Below are 8,635 nucleotides of genomic sequence, written 5' to 3'. Positions count from 1 at the left end.
CAAAATAAACTACTCCCACCTGCCCCTCCTGTCCTATATTCCTCCAAATCTTTCCTATTCACCTACATATCCAAATGTCTTTTAAACATTGTAATTGTACCCGCATCCACCACTTCCTGAGGAACTGATCCACAAACGAACTACACCCTGCATAAACAATTTGCCCCTCATGTCTTTTTTAAATCTCTCTTCTCACCTTAAGAATGTACCTCCTTGTCTTGAAATCCCCCATCCTAGGGAATCAAAAACCTACACATTAACTCTATCTATTCCCCTCATTATTTTATAGAATTCTATCAGGTCGCATCTCAACCTCCTCTGCCCTAGTGAAAAAAGTCCCAGCCTATGCAGGACGGGTAAGTTTTACCACATAAAAAGGGACTTACCTCAGGAGTCAGGCCTCCATTTTGCCAGAGCGGTGAGGAGAGAAGGAGTAAAGCAAGGGCTGCCGGTAAGGTAAGCGCTTAATTTATATTTGGGCAGTGGCTAAACCCGAGATACTATGTGTGTAGTATCTCCCTCCCTCTAACTGGAAGAAAAAGACCCTGTAAGGTTAGGCTTTTATTTCTTATCCTTCTTTTTCATTTTTTTAAATTCATTGTTTGGTTTTAGTTAGTTCATATAAAGCTAAGCTTACAATGGCAGGGGACCTCAGACCCGTGGCATGTGCCTCTTGCTTGATGTGGGAGCTTAGGAATGTGTCTGACGTTCCTGACTCTTACACTTGCAAGAAGTGTGTCCAGTTGCATGGAGCATCCGCGATGCTGAGGAGGTCATGGATAGCACGTTTCGTGAACTGGTCACACCGCTGGTTAGGATTGCTGAGGGAGACAGTGAATGGGTGACCAAAAGATAGAAAAAGAGTAGGAAGGCAGTGCAGGTGTCCCCTGTGGTCACCTCCCTCCACAACAGGTATACCGTTTTGGATAGTGTTGGGGGAGATGGCTCACCAGAGGAGAGCAGCAGTTGTCAAGATCATGGCACCGTGGCAGGCACTGCTGTTCAGAAGGGCAGGAAAAAGACTCGAAGGGCCATAGTCATAGGGGATTCTATTGTGAGGGGAGTAAATAGGCAGTTCTGTGGCCGAAAACGGGACTCCTGGATGGTATGTTGCCTCCCAGGTGCTCGGGTCAGGAATGTCACTGATCGGCTGCAGAGCATTCTAAAAGGGGAGGGTGAACAGCCAGTTGTCTTGGTGCATATAGGCACCAACGATATAAGTAGAAAGCGAGATGAGATCCTGAAAGAAGAATTCAGGGAGCTAGGAGAGAAGTTAAAGGGGAGGACCTCAAAGGTAGTGATCTCAGAATTACTACCAGTGCCACGTGCTAGCCAGCGAAGAAATGAAAAAATAGGCAGGATGAACACGTGGCTTGAGGGATGGTGTAAGTGGGAGGGGTTCAGATTTGTTGGACATTGGGACCAGTTCTGGGAAAGGTGGGACTATTACAAAAGGGACTGTCTACATCTGAACCAGACTGGAACCAATGTCCTTGGGGGAGTTTTTGCTACTGCTTTTGGGGAGGTTTTAAACTAATGTGGTAGGGGGCTGGGAACCAGAAGAGAAAACAAGTAGGCAGTGAGGTGGAGACTGGAGACTGTAAGAATTATGAAGATAGCATTAATAAAGGGAAGAATAAGAAGAGAGCAGGTGAGCGCAAAAGAACTGGTGGCCTGAAATGCATAGTGCCGGGGGGGGGGCGGGGGGGGGGGGGGGGGGGGGGGGGGGGGGGGGGGGGGGGGGGGGCGGGTTGGTGTTGCATTGCTGGTCAGGGATGATATCACGGCTGTGCTAAAGGAGGACACTATGGTGATCTTGGGTAGTGAGGTATTATGGGTGGAACTGAAAAATAAGAAGGGTACAGTTACATTGTTGGGGCTGTATTACAGACCGCCCAACAGTGAGCGTGAAGTAGAAGAACAAATAGGTAAACAGATTATGAATAGATGTAGAGGCAATAGAGTAGTGGTGATGGGAGATTTTAATTTTCCCAACATTGACTGGGATACACTTAGCGTCAGAGACCTGGATGGGGTAGAATTTGTAAGAAGCGTCTAGGAGAGTTTTCTAGAACCGTATGTCAATAGTCACACGAGGGAATGAGCCAGGGCAGGTGGTAGAAGTTGCGGTGTGGGATTTCTTTGGGAACAGTGACCACAATTCGGTAAGTTTTATAATACTCGTAGATAAAGAAGAGAGTGGTCCTAAGGGAAGAGTACTAAACTGGGCCAAGGCCAATTATATCAAAATTAGGCAGGAGCTGGGAAATGTGGATTGGACGCAGCTATTTGAAGGGAAGTCCACATTTGAGATGTGGGAGGATTTCAAAGATAGGTTAAAGATAGTGCAGGATAGGCATGTCCAGTTGAAGGCAAAGGATAGGAAGGGCAAGATTCATGAACCGTGGATGACAGGAAAAATTGTACAAATAGCCAAGAGGAAAAGGGAAGCGTACATAAGGTCTAGGTAGATAAGAACAGAACATGCCCTGGAGGAATATCGGAAGAGTAGGACAAGTCTTAAACAAGGAATCAAGCAGGCTAAAAGGAGTCATGAAATAGCTTTAGCAAGCAGAATTAAGGAAAATCCCAAAGCATTTTATTCTTATATAAGAAGCAAGCAGGTAACTAAAGAAAGGATTGGTCCACTAAAAGATAATGAAGGAAGGCTGTGTGTTGAACCTGAGAGAATGCGTGAGTTTCTGAATGATTACTTTGCATCAGTGTTCACTGAGGAGAGGAACATGATGAATGTTGAGATTAGAGATAGAAGTTTGATTAGTCTGGATCACTTTGGCATAAGTAGGGAAGATGTGTTGGGTATGCTAGAGGTTATTGAGGTGGACAAATCCCCAGGACCGGATGGGATCTATCCCAGGTTGCTGAGGGAGGCGAGAGGGTAAATAGCTGGGGCCCTGACAGATATCTTTGTGGCATCCTTAAATATAGGTGAGGTGCTGGAGCACTGGAAGGTTGCTCATGTTGTCCCCCTGTACAAGAAGGGTAGTAGGGATATTCCGGGTAACTACAGACCAGTGAGCCTGACATCAGTGGTGGGGAAGTTGCTGGAGAGGGTACTGATGGATAGGATCTATTTACATTTGGAAAGGAATGAGCTTATCGGTGATGGGCAACATGGTTTTGTGCGGGGGAGATCGTGCCTTACCAATTTGATAGAGTTCTTCAAGGAAGTGACCAGGTTGATAGATGAAGGAAGGGCTGTTGGTGTCATACACAAGGACTTTAGTAAGGCGTTTGATAAGGTTCCCCATGGTAGACTAATGGAGAAAGTGAAGTCACATGGTGTGCAGGGTGTTCTAGCTAGGTAGATAAAGAACTGGTTGAGCAACAGGAGACAGAGAGTAGTAGTTGAAAGGAGTTTCTCGAAATGGAGAAAGGCGCCCAGTGGTGTTCCACAGGGATCAGTGTTGGGGCCATTGTTGTTTGTAATATACATAAATGATCTAGAAGAGAGCACTGTTGGTATGATCAGCAAGTTTGCAGATGACACAAAGATTGGTGGAGTAGCAGAAAGCATAAGGGACTGTCAGAGAATACTGGAGGATATAGATAGACTGGAGAGTTGGGTGGAAAAGTGGCAGATGGATTTCAATCCAGACAAATGTGAGGTGATGCATTTAGGCAACTCTAATTCTAGAGCGAAGTATACAATGAATGGAAGAGCCTTGGGAAAAGTTGGTGGGCAGAGAGATCTGGGAGTGCAGCTCCATTGTACCCTGAAGGTGCTGCACAGGGGGATAGAGTGGTCAAGAAGACGTATAGTATGCTTGCCTTCATTGGGCAGGGTATTGAGTATAAAAGCTGACAAGTCATGTTAAAATTGTACAAGACATTAGTTCGGCCGCATTTAAAATATTGTGTACAGTTCTGGTCGCCACATTACCAAAAGGATGTGGATGCTTTGGAGAGGGTGCAGAGAAGGTTTACAAGGATGTTGCCTGGTATGGAAGGTGCTAGCTATAAAGAAAGGTTGAGTAGGTTAGGTTTATTTTCATTAGAAAAAAGGAGATTGAGGGGGGACCTGACTGAGGTTTATAAAATCATGAAGGGTATAGACAGGGTGGATAGAGACAAGCTTTTTCCCCAGGGTGAAGGATTCAATAACCAGAGGTTACACTTTCAAGGTGAGAGGTGGAAAGTTTAAGCGGGTTACACATGGCAAGTACTTCACACAGAGGGTGGTGGGCGTTTGGAACGTGTTACCAGCAGAGGTGGTAGAGGCAGGCACAGTAGATTCATTTAAGATGCATCTGGACAGATGCATGAGTAGGTGGGGAGCAGAGGGATACAGATGCTTAGAAATTGGGCAACAGGTTTAGACAGTACATTTGGATCAGCTCAGGCTTGGAGGGCCGAAGGGCCTGTTCCTGGGCTGTAAATTTTCTTTGTTCTTCTTTGTTCTTTATCCAGCCTTTTGTTTATAACTCAAACCTTCCATATCCAGCAACATTCTGGTAAATCTCTTCTGAACTCTCTCCTGCTTAATAATAACATCCGTCCTATAACTGGTTGACCAGAACTGAACACATGGATATTTCTATTCCAGCAGGCAATAGCCAGGATTGTCAATATAGGTTTATTTGCTGTTGAACATACCTACAATTGTTTATCCTTGTACCCAAAGAAACATGAGAGTAATTAAAACGTAAAAGCAGTTTTCTGATATCATTCAAGTTTACAATCAATGAAGCACCACCTAGTCCACAAAGCATAGAGGGACTGCAGTCATTTCTCAAGACTGTTGTTCCATTAAACCTTCTGGATCACAGGCTCTTTCATCGGGTAAACAGACTGTAGAAGCCCAATATATGTTGACTGTAATGTATAGGCATAGATTCCACACCGCACAGCCACTGTACCTTTAAGGCACTTACATGGCATCACAACGTGATACATTCCAGCATAAAAGTATCTTCCTCAACTTCATTCACTCTCTGTGTATAATAGAATTTGTGCCGCATCTCTAATCAATCAGCCATCTGTAAGTAATGCGCAGTAACAGCAGTAAACACACAATCTGGACCAGATTTCCCACAGAGTGACACTCCAGCTCTTCACATTTTTACGAAAGAAGGGCCTTACACATTTCTGAGTGGAGATTATGCTCAGGGCTCTCTCAAAAATGTGAGGCTCGAGTCCTTTGGGAGAGTGAAGCATCATGTCAGATTCAGTGTTAGGGCTGTGAGGGCCAGCTCGGATCCGATCCAATAGGGAAGTAGGGCGTTGGTTTGGGTCAAGCAGGGTGGGGTGGGGGATCGGAGAGGGTGGGAGTGGGTTTTGTGTCCCTGGGGAGGGTTGTTGGATTCCAAGGCTGGATTTGTCATGTCCCATATAAGTGATATAGAACATAAAACAGTATGAGGGAGGTGTGGTTGGGAGTGTGTGAACTCAGCAGTCTCTTAAGTAGCTCAGAGTGAGGCCATGGATTTAATATTGATTCATTTTTTTTCTCCATAACTATTTAATTTAATTTCATTGAAATGATTTAGCATCAATTTAAGCAGAGATTTTTGGAGGGTTTGAGATGTAACAAAATTATCCAATGGAAAATTCAATTTCCAGGCAATTCCTTTGGAGTGTGAGACGATGGGTTTGAGATGTAACAAAATTATCCAATGGAAAATTCAATTTCCAAGCAATTTCTTTGGAGTGTGAGATGATGGGTTTGAAATGTAACAAAATTATCCAATGGAAAATTCAATTTCCAGGCAATTCCTTTGGAGTGTGAGATGATGGGGATTCCATAGGGTCCTCATGCGTACTTCTTATGTATGCTGTCTGGCAATCAAAAAATCCAGACCATTGTATTTAGTAGCTTAACAGTTCCTGCTTAACTATTGGACTTAATTTGATTGGAACCATGTGAATCCTCCAATTTAAATGGAGACTTTCAGAAAGTTCCAGACATTGAAGAATTGACGAGCAGAAAATTCAATTTGCTGGTCATTTCCACGTGTGCTTCTGTGGGAATTTCATAGGCTTCAATCAGTGCTGGAATAATGACTGGCCAGCAGAAAATCCAGGCCAATATGTATGATTCTGTGATTTTGGAACCTAGTAAATAGAGTTGTCAACAAATCTCAAGACGTCCGTCTCAATGAGAACCCATCTCTCTGTGTTCCATGTTGTGTGGACTACACAGAAAACCATAAACTGCAATATGCTGACTGAAGGTGGGCATGAACAGCTAATGGTGAGAAATAGTTAATGTCATTAATCGAATGTGATATCAGTGTGACAATTGTTAAAACGTCTTTTTTAACAGCCATCCATCAATCTGAGTTCTGAGCTGAATTTACAGTTACAAACAAAATTGAAATGCTACAAATGAAACTGAAGGCTACAAGCTTGTACTAAAGCATAGTGAGTACTCACATTATTACATCCACTAACTTTTCTTATAAAAGCAGTTTAAAAGTGCTGATGGAAAGCCCAGGTTACAGGAGAAAGTGAGGATTGCGGATGCTGGAGATCATAGTTGAGAGTGTGATGCTGGAAAAGCACAGCAGGTCAGGCAGCATCAGTAGGCATCCTTGGAACAAGCTTTGCAGTGGAGCTTGAAATCAGCTGGGAGAAAGTGAGGACAGGAGATGTAAGGAGAAACTAGTTACCTGATGAAAGAGCAGCACTCTAAAAGCTAATACTTGCAAATAAATCTGTTGGACTTTAACCTGGTGTTGTCTGATTTTTAACTTTGTCCACCCCAGTCCAACACTGGCATCTCCACCTCACGACTACCATCAACACCACCAACTATTGATTTAACAAAGCAGTCCTGGAATAAAGTGCAGAAAACAAATTCAGAAGGAAAATCTTTTCCACGCTGAAAAGGCCTCACCTAACTGCAGAGGTTGGTCGATTTTGCCATTTTCCAAAATGAGAAAAGGCATTGGTAGCTCAGTGGTTAGCACTGCTGCCTCACAGCACGAGAGACCTGGGTTTGATTCCAGCCTCGGGTGGCTGTCTGTGTTGAGTTTGCACAATCTCCCTGTTTCTGTTATGTTCTTTGGTTCCTCCCACAGTTTAGAAATGTGGGAGGTTAGGTTGATTGGCCATGCTAAAATTGCCTCTCGTATCCAGGGATACGTAGGATGGGGGAATGGCTCTGGTTGGGATGTTCTTTGAGTGGTAGAAACCTAAATGACCTCTACGTGCACTGAAGGGATTCTAAGACATTATTATTGTACTTACTTTGTTTGGCATGAACATGACCTGAACACACAAACCTGTAACTTTTAAAGATGCAACAATGTTTAATAATACAGAAAAGAGAAGTGTCTAGCAACAAATTAAAAAAAAAACATGGAAAGCATGAGACTGCTAAGTAGATTCTTATATTTATATTTTTAAGAGCATTCACCAACACAAGAAAGAAGGTAAATAAATGCCTGTACTGGCAATCCATTGATAGTCTGTCAGAACGTATTTGAAGAAAGATTCCATTTTTACCTTTTGGATCAGTAGATAATTGAAAAAAGGGTGACAGGCAATCAAACATTTCTCACTTTGGGCACAGAAAGATAAAAAAAGCCTTAGTATTTCTGGTAATGGTTGCAAACACTCAGATAACATTCCATATTTTAGAAGATCAACAGAGGGTTCCAGCTATCATCTACGTATATAGGCTAGAATCCATGTCAACAGCCAGGTGAATCAATTGACCAACTCATAGGAAGGTACAGAATATGATTTCACAGAAGCTAACTTAGCTAAAAGGCTTATAGAACAGATAACTGTCTCCAACATTTAATTCTTCTGAAAGGCAATACCAGACAAACCTAAGGACTATGCCATTGACAAAGTACTACCAGTATTCCCAGGGCGAGGATAAAAATCAAAGTCATTTCAACAAGCCAACATCATTAGCAAATGCTTGACACTGGAATAGTCGTTACAGTCATCAGCAGGTTTCATGTATCATCCAATAAAGTGTGGCTTGTCTCATCTGTCGAAACAGCATTTTATGACTTTTCCAAATGTTATTCTATAAAAGGACATAGAGCCAAAAGATGTAAGATGTCCAATTGCCGAGGAAAGTGCAACATGAAACTCAACAGAAGCACATGAAGAACAACCAAGGAGCAATGTGAAAGCAGTTTCCAATGTTCCATTTTTGCCACATAAGTGGGCAATTAATGTGTCAGTATTCATTTTATGAAAACTCTATTGCCATTTGGATACAGAACTGGCTCAAAGGTAGAAGACAGAGGGTGGTGGTGGAGGGTTGTTTTTCAGACTGGAGGTCTGTGACCAATGGAGTGCTACAAGGATTGATGCTGGATCCTCTACTTTTTGTCATTTACATAAATGATTTGGATGTGAGCATAAGAGGTACAGTTAGTAAGTTTGCCGATGACAGGAAGGTTGGTGGAGTTGTGCATAATGTGGAGGGCTGTTGTAGGTTGCAATGGGATATTGATCGGATGCAGAGCTGTGCTGATTCGTGGCAAATGGAGTCCAACCGTGGAAGTGTCAAATTATTCACTTTAGAAGGTCGAATTGGCATGCAGAATACAGGGTTTAAGGAAGGATTCTTGGCAGTGTGGAGGAACAGAGGGATCTTGGAGTCCATGTCCATAGATCGCTCGAAGATGCCACACAGGTTGACAGGATT

The 8,635-nt window shown here is 43.1% G+C and overlaps 1 long non-coding RNA gene across 1 annotated transcript in view; it reads left to right on the top strand.

Annotated features, from left to right (window-relative positions):
- The first annotated feature begins 337 nt into the window (after positions 1–337).
- Positions 338–8,635, top strand: part of LOC122540529 — a 14,487-nt gene continuing 6,189 nt past the window's right edge. The window contains exons 1-2 of the long non-coding RNA XR_006309346.1: positions 338–456; positions 6,287–6,384. This is a non-coding gene — a long non-coding RNA (uncharacterized LOC122540529). The remainder of the gene's footprint in view (positions 457–6,286; positions 6,385–8,635) is intronic.

Source organism: Chiloscyllium plagiosum, chromosome 35, assembly GCF_004010195.1.
Source record: "Chiloscyllium plagiosum isolate BGI_BamShark_2017 chromosome 35, ASM401019v2, whole genome shotgun sequence".
Taxonomy (NCBI): Eukaryota; Metazoa; Chordata; class Chondrichthyes; order Orectolobiformes; family Hemiscylliidae; genus Chiloscyllium; species Chiloscyllium plagiosum.
This window is presented reverse-complemented; position numbering and strand designations above follow the sequence as displayed.